Source organism: Oncorhynchus nerka, linkage group LG18 (assembly GCF_034236695.1).
Source record: "Oncorhynchus nerka isolate Pitt River linkage group LG18, Oner_Uvic_2.0, whole genome shotgun sequence".
NCBI classification, from domain to species: Eukaryota; Metazoa; Chordata; class Actinopteri; order Salmoniformes; family Salmonidae; genus Oncorhynchus; species Oncorhynchus nerka.
The window spans coordinates 66,112,683-66,125,935 of record NC_088413.1 but is presented as its reverse complement, the minus strand read 5'-3'; the positions used below and the strand labels follow the sequence as shown (position 1 = coordinate 66,125,935).

General features: G+C 44.8%; 1 protein-coding gene across 3 annotated transcripts in view; it reads right to left on the bottom strand.

Annotated features, from left to right (window-relative positions):
* Positions 1–5,682, bottom strand: part of LOC115125176 (transcription regulator protein BACH2-like) — a 74,573-nt gene extending 68,891 nt beyond the window's left edge. For all 3 annotated transcript variants that reach the window (XM_065004277.1, XM_065004278.1, XM_065004279.1), the window contains exon 1: positions 5,423–5,682. The gene's annotated coding sequence lies outside the window, so the exon portion shown is untranslated. The remainder of the gene's footprint in view (positions 1–5,422) is intronic.
* Between the last annotated feature and the right edge of the window lie 7,571 nt (positions 5,683–13,253).

The window sequence follows — 13,253 nt, the reverse complement described above, 5'->3', positions numbered from 1 at the left end:
AAAATGAACAGTAAACATTACACACACAGAAGTTCCAAAATAATAAAGACATTTCAAATGTCATATTATGTCTATTTACAGTTTAGTAGTTATGTGCAAATAGTTAAAGTACAAAAGGGAAAATAAATCAACATAAATATGGGTTGTATTCTCTCTCTCTCATTGTTCTCTCTCTCTCAATGTTTTTTCTCTCTCTATCTCATTACGTTCTCTCTCTCTCATTACACTCTCTCTCTCTCATTATGTTCTCTATCATTATGTTCTCTCTCTCTCTCATTACGCTCTCTCTCTCTCATTATGTTCTCTCTCTCTCATTATGTTCTCTCTCTCTCATTATGTTCTCTCTCTCTCTCATTATGTTCTCTCTCTCTCATTATGTTCTCTCTCATTATGTTTTCTCTCTCTCTCTCATTATGTTCTCTCTCTCTCTCATTATGTTCTCTCTCTCTCTCATTATGTTTTCTCTCTCTCTCATTATGTTCTCTCTCTCTCTCATTACGCTCTCTCTCTCTCATTATGTTCTCTCTCTCTCTCATTATGTTCTCTCTCTCTCATTATGTTTCTCTCTCTCTCATTATGTTCTCTCTCTTCTCATTATGTTCTCTCTCTCTCATTATGTTCTCTCTCTGTCATTATGTTCTCTCTCTCTCATTATGTTCTCTCTCTCTCATTATGTTCTCTCTCTCTCATTATGTTCTCTCTCTCTCATTATGTTTTCTCTCTCTCATTATGTTCTCTCTCTCATTATGTTCTCTCTCATTATGTTTTCTCTCTCATTATGTTCTCTCATTATGTTCTCTCTCATTATGTTCTCTCTCTCATTATGTTCTCTCATTATGTTCTCTCTCTCTCATTATGTTCTCTCTCTCTCATTATGTTTTCTCTCTCTCTCTCATTATGTTCTCTCTCATTATGTTCTCTCTCTCTCATTATGTTCTCTCTCTCTCTCATTATGTTCTCTCTCTCTCATTATGTTCTCTCTCTCTCATTATGTTCTCTCTCATTATGTTCTCTCTCTCTCATTATGTTCTCTCTCTCTCATTATGTTCTCTCTCTCTCATTATGTTCTCTCTCATTATGTTTCTCTCTCTCTCATTATGTTTTCTCTCTCTCTCTCATTATGTTCTCTCTCTCATTATGTTCTCTCATTATGTTCTCTCATTATGTTTCTCTCATTATGTTCTCTCATTATGTTCTCTCTCTCTCATTATGTTCTCTCATTATGTTCTCTCTCTCTCATTATGTTCTCTCTCTCTCATTATGTTCTCTCTCTCTCATTATGTTCTCTCATTATGTTCTCTCATTATGTTCTCTCTCATTATGTTCTCTCTCTCATTATGTTCTCTCATTATGTTCTCTCTCTCTCATTATGTTCTCTCATCATTCTCTCTCTCATTATGTTCTCTCTCTCATTATGTTCTCTCTCATTATGTTCTCTCTCTCTCTCATTATGTTCTCTCTCTCTCATTATGTTCTCTCTCTCATTATGTTCTCTCTCTCTCATTATGTTCTCTCTCTCTCATTATGTTCTCTCTCTCTCTCATTATGTCATTATGTTCTCTCTCTCTCATTATGTTTCTCTCTCATTATGTTCTCTCTCATTATGTTCTCTCTCTCTCATTATGTTCTCTCTCTCTCATTATGTTCTCTCTCTCTCATTATGTTCTCTCTCATTATGTTCTCTCTCTCTCTCATTATGTTCTCTCTCTCTCTCTCATTATGTTCTCTCTCTCTCTCTCATTATGTTCTCTCTCTCTCTCATTATGTTCTCTCTCTCTCTCATTATGTTCTCTCTCTCTCATTATGTTTTCTCTCTCTCTCTCATTATGTTCTCTCTCTCTCATTATGTTCTCTCTCTCTCATTATGTTCTCTCTCTCTCTCATTATGTTTTCTCTCTCTCTCATTATGTTCTCTCTCTCTCTCATTATGTTCTCTCTCTCTCATTATGTTCTCTCTCTCTCTCTCATTATCTCTCTCATTATCTCTCTCATTATGTTCTTCTCTCTCATTATGTTCTCATTATGTTTTCTCTCATTATGTTCTCTCATTATGTTCTCTCTCATTATGTTCTCTCTCTCTCATTATGTTCTTCTCTCTCTCTCATTATGTTCTCTCTCTCTCATTATGTTCTCTCTCTCTCATTATGTTCTCTCTCTCTCTCATTATGTTCTCTCTCATTATGTTCTCTCTCTCTCATTATGTTCTCTCTCTCTCTCATTATGTTCTCTCTCTGTCATTATGTTCTCTCTCTCTCATTATGTTCTCTCTCTCTCATTATGTTCTCTCTCTCTCATTATGTTTTCTCTCTCTCTCTCATTATGTTCTCTCTCTCATTATGTTCTCTCATTATGTTCTCTCTCATTATGTTTTCTCTCTCATTATGTTCTCTCATTATGTTCTCTCTCATTATGTTCTCTCTCTCATTATGTTCTCTCTCTCTCATTATGTTCTCTCATTATGTTCTCTCTCTCTCATTATGTTCTCTCTCTCTCATTATGTTTTCTCTCTCTCTCTCATTATGTTCTCTCTCATTATGTTCTCTCTCTCTCATTATGTTCTCTCTCTCTCTCATTATGTTCTCTCTCTCTCATTATGTTTTCTCTCTCTCTCTCATTATGTTCTCTCTCATTATGTTCTCTCTCTCATTATGTTCTCTCTCTGTCATTATGTTCTCTCTCTCTCATTATGTTCTCTCTCTCTCATTATGTTCTCTCTCTCTCATTATGTTCTCTCTCATTATGTTCTCTCTCTCTCATTATGTTCTCTCTCTCTCATTATGTTCTCTCTCATTATGTTCTCTCTCTGTCATTATGTTCTCTCTCTCTCTCATTATGTTCTCTCTCTCTCATTATGTTCTCTCTCATTATGTTCTCTCTCTCTCATTATGTTCTCTCTCTCTCATTATGTTCTCTCTCTCTCTCATTATGTTCTCTCTCTCTCTCTCATTATGTTCTCTCTCATTATGTTCTCTCTCTCTCTCATTATGTTCTCTCTCTGTCATTGTGTTCTCTCTCTCATTATGTTCTCTCTCTCTCATTATGTTCTCTCTCTCTCTCTCATTATGTTCTCTCTCTGTCATTATGTTCTCTCTCTCTCATTATGTTCTCTCTCTCTCATTATGTTCTCTCTCTCTCATTATGTTCTCTCTCTCTCATTATGTTCTCTCTCATTATGTTCTCTCTCTCTCTCTCATTATGTTCTCTCTCATTATGCTCTCTCTCTCTCATTATGTTCTCTCTCTCTCTCATTATGTTCTCTCTCTCTCATTATGTTCTCTCTCTCTCTCATTATGTTCCCTCTCTGTCATTATGTTCTCTCTCATTATGCTCTCTCTCATTATGCTCTCTCTCTCATTATGTTCTCTCTCTCTCTCATTATGTTCTCTCTCTCTCATTATGTTCTCTCTCTCTCATTATGTTCTCTCTCTCTCATTATGTTCTCTCTCTGTCATTATGTTCTCTCTCTCTCTCATTATGTTCTCTCTCTGTCATTATGTTCTCTCTCTCTCATTATGTTCTCTCTCTCTCTCATTATGTTCTCTCTCTGTCATTATGTTCTCTCTCTCTCATTATGTTCTCTCTCTCTCTCATTATGTTATCTCTCTGTCATTATGTTCTCTCTCTCATTATGTTTCTCTCTCATTATGTTCTCTCTCTCTCATTATGTTCTCTCTCTCTCATTGTGTTCTCTCTCATTATGTTCTCTCTCTCTCATTATGTTCTCTCTCTCTCTCATTATGTTCTCTCTCTCATTATGTTCTCTCTCTCTCATTATGTTCTCTCTCTCTCATTATGTTCTCTCTCTCTCTCTCATTGTGTTATATCTCATTATGTTCTCTCTCTCTCTCATTATGTTCTATCTCATGTTCTCTCTCTCTCATTATGTTCTCTCTCATTATGTTCTCTCTCTCATTATGTTCTCTCTCTCTCTGTCATTATGTTCTCTCTCTCATTATGTTTTCTCTCTCATTATGTTCTCTCTCTCTCATTGTTCTCTCTCATTATGTTCTCTCTCTCATTATGTTCTCTCTCATTATGTTCTCTCTCTCTCATTGTTCTCTCTCATTATGTTCTCTCTCTCATTATGTTCTCTCTCATTATGTTCTCTCTCTCTCATTGTTCTCTCTCATTATGTTCTCATTATGTTCTCTCTCATTATGTTCTCTCTCTCATTATGTTATCTCTCTCTGTCACTCTTTCTCTCTTTCCTCCTGTCTCTTTTCTGTTTTTTATGCCTGCTGTATTTACAACGTTACGTTTTACAGTAGTATTTGTGGTTTAATAGTTAAATTGCCAAGAATATTGTTTAGAATAGTGAGGTAATATGAAACAGGTAGGTTAATTTGAGACAAATTCCTTTCAAAACAATGATGTAAGTCTGCTTCCCGGGAATCCAATAACTGAAGTATTTGAGTTACTGATGCCCTTTCCCCATCATGTGAGACCTTAAACAAGGAAAGATAAGGAAAAGCAAATGACCTTATTAAGATCAGATGCAAAAAACAGGGCAGGGAGTGACACCACAATTCAGATTGAAAGATTACAATATTATTAGATGGCCAGAAGGGGTAGACCAAGAGGAACATTGAGGTTCATGCATGGCACTGAAACGAAATCCATTATACTCAATCAAATTTGAATCAATCCATAAAAACATTAGGTCATTCAATTGGTGATTCAAAAAAGTATAAATAGAATCAGGCATTCATCTGCATTTGTTAAGATTTATTGTCCGCTGTAATTGGTGTTGGTAGCCTAACACGTGGGGAGCAGAGCGACATCTAGCCGTGACACAGTTCTCTATGGAAATTCTTATAGTAGCCTATTTCAATAGCTGAACATATCACGGCGGTTTACTGACACCTAGCAAGCACAAAACATGTCCATGTGCAATCTATTTACCGTGTTCGTTCGTTAAAATCAACACTGCATTATTGCAAGTCACTAATTCGTTGGAAACAAATAATTAAATGTCTTTCTATAGCGGCCAATGGCGGGAATACGAGCTACTCGACGAGATCCTTTGTCCCGCTCTGCCCCCTCTTTCCGCAAAATGACAGTGCCCTCATGTCATATTGACCATGCAGCGACCACTCAGCCTCGTTCGAAAAACATTCCCTGCGCAACAAAGCGCACTGTCACCGCTCTGCGCAATGGGAAGATCACCTCAATGTATTATTAGACAAATAAAGGCTATTGGTGCGCTAAGCTGATAATTAAACAACAAAAAACAACCGTCTTCATGCATAATAATGTTATGCATGCATATTTATGATTTTATGTCAACGAATGTATAAGAATGTAATGTAATGCATTAGCACTGCAAATGGGAAAAAGCAACACAGGGGAAAGGACGCACTCTAAACCAAAACCATCATGTAATTGCATATAGGCCTAGGTAACAAAACAGTAATAAGCTCACCTTAACTTTCCTGTTTTCTTGCACGTCAGCGCTCCGTCGGTCTCTTACAAATTAGATTGATTCCACATGGTGGCTTCAGCAGCACCCACTCCAAACTGTTGAAAGTGTTTAGCAATAGTCATCAATATTTCGTATTATAACGCATAACGCGTGGTTAGGCCTAATATATGTTATCGTTTTTGTCTCTTTGAAAAACAGCGTGCAGCTTCCTCCTCTGCTGTTTGTATCCCTCGTATGAAATGCTTTCGCCCAGCTCTACATTGTTGACATTCGAGCGCTGACGTCACCCTGTCCCTCATTCACAACATTGCGCTGTGCAGAAATTACACCAAAGCCCCCGTAGAGTTGAAATTTTACTCCAAATGGTGGGCGCATTTGGGATTGGTGAATTGCCTTCACAACCATGTCACCGTAAATTCCGTTATTCTAGATGTGTGTGATTCACCGCGCAGCGAGGAACGGGAGAATGGCTAGGGATAATGAAGATCCTTTAAACCACCATCAATAGGCTAAAATAACATCCTCTGGATGCATATCATCATGCCAACCCGAAGACATAACAAAAATAAACACTACATTTTGACAGCATGATTTAAGATTAATACATCTCACTTATGACATTTATTACTAACCCCCATTAACTGCTTATCACCACTCAGAGAAAAACAATCCCATAGTGCACATCATCATCTTCCCCTTGAGTAGATGCTCTTCACTCATTCACATCCCTGTTAGCCTACACCTATAGGACCCAGAAAGCATAATCTCATCCTGCTATAGATCCTTGACTGACTGAACAGTCTCCAGCCTTTAATTATTATTTTTTAAAACCTAGTTATTTAACTAGGCAAGTCAGTTAAGAACAATTTCTTATTTACAATGACGGCCTACCCCGGCCAAACCCTAACCCGGACAACGCTGGTCCAATTGTGCGCCACACTATGGGACTCCCAATCCCGGACAGTTGTGATACAGCCTGGAATCGAACCAGGGTGTGTAGTGATGCCTCTAGCACTGAGATGCAGTGCCTTAGACCACTGCGCCACTCCAGAGCCTACTCTGAGTGAATATTCACATCATAAAAATGAATTCCCTTCGACCACACCCACAAGTTGGGGAAAACAGACATTCTTTCCCATTGAGCCCCATTGTAAAATAGCCAACTTTGTCATTGTTTTTATGTTGTACAGAACTAACCAAACATTCAGAAATGCTGCTGTGTTATTCAATGTACATGTAACCTGGTAACAAAAATCCACACCTATGGTTCGCAATGCTCCCCAGTAAAGAAACAGAGCCTGCAAGATGAGTCCTGTAGCTTCAGGCTATTTGGTGTGGGATAGTGGGAAATGTGGGGATCCGGTAGGCCACACTTAGCTATGTGTGAAAACGTTTCATCACGGGTAAGACATTTACAGTGTCTTCAGAAAGTTTTCATACCCCTTGATTTATTCCACATTTTCTGTGTTATATCCAGAATTCAAAATGGATTACATATCTGTTTTTTCCCGCCCATCTCCGGCCGTCGTAGCGAGGAGACCAAGGCGCAGCGTGGTATGCGTACATACCACACTCTTTATTATAAGAATGAACACTGAACAAAACGAACCGTGACGCTATACAAAGAGTGCTGAACAGGCAACTACACATAGACAAGAACCCACAAATACCCTAGACAAAAAAAACGAATATACCCACCCTAGTAACACCCTGACCTGACCAAAATAATAAAGAAAACAAAGATAACTAAGGTCAGGGTGTGACAGCGCAAACCTGAACTTATACCCCGGGCTGGGGACCGTCGCTGGAGGTTCCGGACTGTGGCCCATCGTTGGAGGCTCCGGACTGTGGCCCGTCGTTGGAGGTTCCGGACTGTGGCCCGTCGTTGGAGGTTCCGGACTGTGGCCATTCGTTGGAGGTTCCGGACTGTGCCCCGTCGTTGGAGGTTCCAGAGTCCCGAGTTGCACTGGATACCTGGTGCGTGGTGCCGGCACTGGTGGTACCGGGCTGGGGACACGCACCTCAGGGCGAGTGCGGAGAGGAGGCACAGGACTTACTGGACTCTGGAAGCGCACTGGAGGCCTGGTGCGTGGTGCCGGCACTGGTGGTACCGGGCTGGGGACACGCACCTCAGGGCGAGTGCGGAGAGGAGGCACAGGACTTACTTGACTCTGGAAGCGCACTGGAGGCCTGGTGCGTGGTGCCGGAACTGGTGGTACCGGGCTGGGGACACGCACCTCAGGGCGAGTGCGGAGAGGAGGCACAGGACTTACTGGACTCTGGAAGCGCACTGGAGGCCTGGTGCGTGGTGCCGGAACTGGTGGTACTGGGCTGGGGACACGCACTGGACCTCACTGGTGGGGCTGGGGACAGTGCGGAGAGGAGGCACAGGACTTACTGGACTCTGGAAGCGCACTGGAGGCCTGGTGCGTGGTGCCGGAACTGGTGGTACCGGGCTGGGGACACGCACCTCAGGGCGAGTGCAGAGAGGAGGCACAGGACTTACTGGACTCTGGAAGCGCACTGGAGGCCTGGTGCGTGGTGCCGGAACTGGTGGTACCGGGCTGGGGACACGCACCTCAGGGCGAGTGCGGAGAGGAGGCACAGGTTGTACTGGACTGTGGAGGCACACTGGAGATCTGCATCGTAGAGCTGGCACAATGCGTGTCCTGGCTGGATGCTCACTTGAGCCCGGCAAGTGCGGGGCGCTAGCACAGGACGCATTGGGCTGTGCAGACGCACCTTAGACACAGTATGCAGAGCCGGCGCAGGATATCCTGGTCCAAGGAGGTATACTGGAGATCAGGAGCACTGAGCCAGCACCATCCGTCCTGGCTGGATGCCCATTCAAGCCCAGCAACTGCGAGGAGCTGGAATAGAGCGCACCGGGCTAAGAATGCGAACTGGAGACACCGTGCGCATCTCTGCATAACACGATGCCTGACCAGTTACACGCTCCCCACGGTAAGCACGAGGAGTTGGCTCAGGTCTCCAACCTGACTCAGCCAATCTCCTTGTGTGCCCCCCAATTTCTTTTTCTTGGGGGTGCCTCTCTGGCTTCCTTGCTGTGTCCCTCGTATCGTCGCCGTTCCTCCTGTGCTATCTCCACCTGCTTCCAAGGTCTTGTCCCCTGCCATTACCTCCTCCCAGGTCCAGGATGTCCTCCACTCATCTTTCTCCCGGGTCCAGGATGTCCGCTCCTCATTTACACGCTGCTTGGTCCTTTTATGGTGGGTTCTTCTGTCACGGCCGTCGTAACGAGGAGACCAAGGCACAGCGTGGTATGCGTATATTCTCTTTATTATAAGAATGAACACTGAACAAAACTAACAAAATTAACTAAATGAACCGTGACGCTATACAAAGAGTACTTAACAGGCAACTACACATAGACAAGAACCCACAAATACCCTAGACAAAATGGCTACCTAAATATGGTCCTCAATCAGAGACAACGATAAACAGCTGCCTCTGATTGGGAACCAATTCAGGCCACATACAAATACCTAGACTTACAAAAACAAAAGTGAGAAAAATGCCTGCCATGGACGTTTCCCACTTGCTTTGAATGTTCAAAATCGGCATTGGCAGTTTGAAGGGACTCAAATTGTTTTTCATATCCAATTCAAATCTGTTCTGCTTCCTACAGTCTGAACAGCCAAAAAGCACAAGGAATCAGATATTTCAAACCACATTTCAAACCTCCTTCTTAAGTGGTTTGAAATCAGATTATAAATCAGATTCCTGGCCATGCAACTGATTTATTTACATTTACATTACATTTACATTTAAGTCATTTAGCAGACGCTCTTATCCAGAGCGACTTACAAATTGGTGCGTTCACCTTAAGACATCCAGTGGAACAGCCACTTTACAATAGTGCATCTAAATCTAGTAAGGGGGTGAGAAGGATTACTTTATCCTATCCTAGGTATTCCTGAAAGAGGTGGGGTTTCAGGTGTCTCCGGAAGGTGGTGATTGACTCCGCTGTCCTGGCGTCGTGAGGGAGTTTTTTCCACCATTGGGGGGCCAGAGCAGCGAACAGTTTTGACTGGGCTGAGCGGGAACTGTACTTCCTCAGTGGTAGGGAGGCGAGCAGGCCAGAGGTGGATGAACGCAGTGCCCTTGTTTGGGTGTAGGGCCTGATCAGAGCCTGGAGGTACTGAGGTGCCGTTCCCCTCACAGCTCCGTAGGCAAGCACCATGGTCTTGTAGCGGATGCGAGCTTCAACTGGAAGCCAGTGGAGAGAGCGGAGGAGCGGGGTGACGTGAGAGAACTTGGGAAGGTTGAACACCAGACGGGCTGCGGCGTTCTGGATGAGTTGTAGGGGTTTAATGGCACAGGCAGGGAGCCCAGCCAACAGCGAGTTGCAGTAATCCAGACGGGAGATGACAAGTGCCTGGATTAGGACCTGCGCCGCTTCCTGTGTGAGGCAGGGTCGTACTCTGCGGATGTTGTAGAGCATGAACCTACAGGAACGGGCCACCGCCTTGATGTTAGTTGAGAACGACAGGGTGTTGTCCAGGATCACGCCAAGGTTCTTAGCGCTCTGGGAGGAGGACACAATGGAGTTGTCAACCGTGATGGCGAGATCATGGAACGGGCAGTCCTTCTCCGGGAGGAAGAGCAGCTCCGTCTTGCCGAGGTTCAGCTTGAGGTGGTGATCCGTCATCCACACTGATATGTCTGCCAGACATGCAGAGATGCGATTCGCCACCTGGTCATCAGAAGGGGGAAAGGAGAAGATTAATTGTGTGTCGTCTGCATAGCAATGATAGGAGAGACCATGTGAGGTTATGACAGAGCCAAGTGACTTGGTGTATAGCGAGAATAGGAGAGGGCCTAGAACAGAGCCCTGGGGGACGCCAGTGGTGAGAGCGCGTGGTGAGGAGACAGATTCTCGCCACGCCACCTGGTAGGAGCGACCTGTCAGGTAGGACGCAATCCAAGCGTGGGCCGCGCCGGAGATGCCCAACTCGGAGAGGGTGGAGAGGAGGATCTGATGGTTCACAGTATCGAAGGCAGCCGATAGGTCTAGAAGGATGAGAGCAGAGGAGAGAGAGTTAGCTTTAGCAGTGCGGAGCGCCTCCGTGATACAGAGAAGAGCAGTCTCAGTTGAATGACTAGTCTTGAAACCTGACTGATTTGGATCAAGAAGGTCATTCTGAGAGAGATAGCGGGAGAGCTGGCCAAGGACGGCACGTTCAAGAGTTTTGGAGAGAAAAGAAAGAAGGGATACTGGTCTGTAGTTGTTGACATCGGAGGGATCGAGTGTAGGTTTTTTCAGAAGGGGTGCAACTCTCGCTCTCTTGAAGACGGGAGGGACGTAGCCAGCGGTCAGGGATGAGTTGATGAGCGAGGTGAGGTAAGGGAGCAGGTCACCGGAAATGGTCTGGAGAAGAGAGGAGGGGATAGGGTCAAGCGGGCAGGTTGTTGGGCGGCCGGCCGTCACAAGACGCGAGATGTCATCTGGAGAGAGAGGGGAGAAAGAGGTCAGAGCACAGGGTAGGGCAGTGTGAGCAGAACCAGCGGTGTCGTTTGACTTAGCAAACGAGGATCGGATGTCGTCGACCTTCTTTTCAAAATGGTTGACGAAGTCATCTGCAGAGAGGGGGAGGGGGGGGGGGAGGAGGATTCAGGAGGGAGGAGAAGGTGGCAAAGAGCTTCCTAGGGTTAGAGGCAGATGCTTGGAATTTAGAGTGGTAGAAAGTGGCTTTAGCAGCAGAGACAGAGGAGGAAAATGTAGAGAGGAGGGAGTGAAAGGATGCCAGGTCCGCAGGGAGGCGAGTTTTCCTCCATTTCCGCTCGGCTGCCCGGAGCCCTGTTCTGTGAGCTCGCAATGAGTCGTCGAGCCACGGAGCGGGAGGGGAGGACCGAGCCGGCCTGGAGGATAGGGGACATAGAGAGTCAAAGGATGCAGAAAGGGAGGAGAGGAGGGTTGAGGAGGCAGAATCAGGAGATAGGTTGGAGAAGGTTTGAGCAGAGGGAAGAGATGATAGGATGGAAGAGGAGAGAGTAGCGGGGAGAGAGAGCGAAGGTTGGGACGGCGCGATACCATCCGAGTAGGGGCAGTGTGGGAAGTGTTGGATGAGAGCGAGAGGGAAAAGGATACAAGGTAGTGGTCGGAGACTTGGAGGGGAGTTGCAATGAGGTTAGTGGAAGAACAGCATCTAGTAAAGATGAGGTCGAGCGTATTGCCTGCCTTGTGAGTAGGGGGGAAGGTGAGAGGGTGAGGTCAAAAGAGGAGAGGAGTGGAAAGAAGGAGGCAGAGAGGAATGAGTCAAAGGTAGACGTGGGGAGGTTAAAGTCGCCCAGAACTGTGAGAGGTGAGCCGTCCTCAGGAAAGGAGCTTATCAAGGCATCAAGCTCATTGATGAACTCTCCGAGGGAACCTGGAGGGCGATAAATGATAAGGATGTTAAGCTTGAAAGGGCTGGTAACTGTGACAGCATGGAATTCAAAGGAGGCGATAGACAGATGGGTAAGGGGAGAAAGAGAGAATGACCACTTGGGAGAGATGAGGATCCCGGTGCCACCACCCCGCTGACCAGAAGCTCTCGGGGTGTGCGAGAACACGTGGGCGGACGAAGAGACAGCAGTAGGAGTAGCAGTGTTATCTGTGGTGATCCATGTTTCCGTCAGTGCCAAGAAGTCGAGGGACTGGAGGGAGGCATAGGCTGAGATGAACTCTGCCTTGTTGGCCGCAGATCGTCAGTTCCAGAGGCTACCGGAGACCTGGAACTCCACGTGGGTCGTGCACGCTGGGACCACCAGATTAGGGTGGCCGCGGCCACGCGGTGTGGAGCGTTTGTATGGTCTGTGCAGAGAGGAGAGAACAGGGATAGACAGACACATAGTTGACAGGCTACAGAAGAGGCTACGCTAATGCAAAGGAGATTGGAATGACAAGTGGACTACACGTCTCGAATGTTCAGAAAGTTAAGCTTACGTAGCAAGAATCTTATTGACTAAAATGATTAAAATGATACAGTACTGCTGAAGTAGGCTAGCTGGCAGTGGCTCCGTTGTTGACTTTGTAGGCTAGCTGGCAGTGGCTGCGTTGTTGGCACTACACTAATCAAGTCGTTCCGTTTGCTCTTAAGTGGGTTTTAGACTGCTATTTGGCATATCTTGTTGCTTGCTATCTACTCTGTTCACAGTTTGACAAGAACATGTGGTAGCTAGCTAACTAACTTGTTAATTATTTACAGACAAATTAGTGAATGAGGCTTTAAAAGTGTTCTTACACTGTGATTTTGAACACCTAAAGCAACTGGGAAACATCCATGGCAGGCATTGTTGTCAACGTATCAGCTTGCTAGCTACCTCACTTCTGAGCGATGGGAAGCATGAGCACCACAACCAATCATCCTACACCACTGCGCACACACCCGCCATGACAATTAACGTAGCCATGTAAACAAATGACTGCTGGCTGAACACACATCAACCAGATTTAGTCACTTGTAGTTTGGGCAGTCAGTTTTCCAAAACGGATTTCAAAAACAAAAACTGAGCATTTGAGCATTAAAGGCCTGTGAACAAGGCTTTAGTCACCCACAGTGAAACATCCAGACAACCTATTTCAAGATAATTGTTCCAGGCTGTAAGACAGAATGTGTGAGTCTCCACCAGAACAAGAATCTCACCTGGACAAACAACAGAGCTACATTTCATATGAATGATCAATTATAGACAATCACAATTTCATTCATCATTTATGGCCATGTGTTACATAATTAGACAGATATGATTCAGAGGTTGAGAGAGTGTCCTCTCCTCTGCATTATGCAGAAACATAGGACTATTGGTTCAGTACGGAGGCTGCATT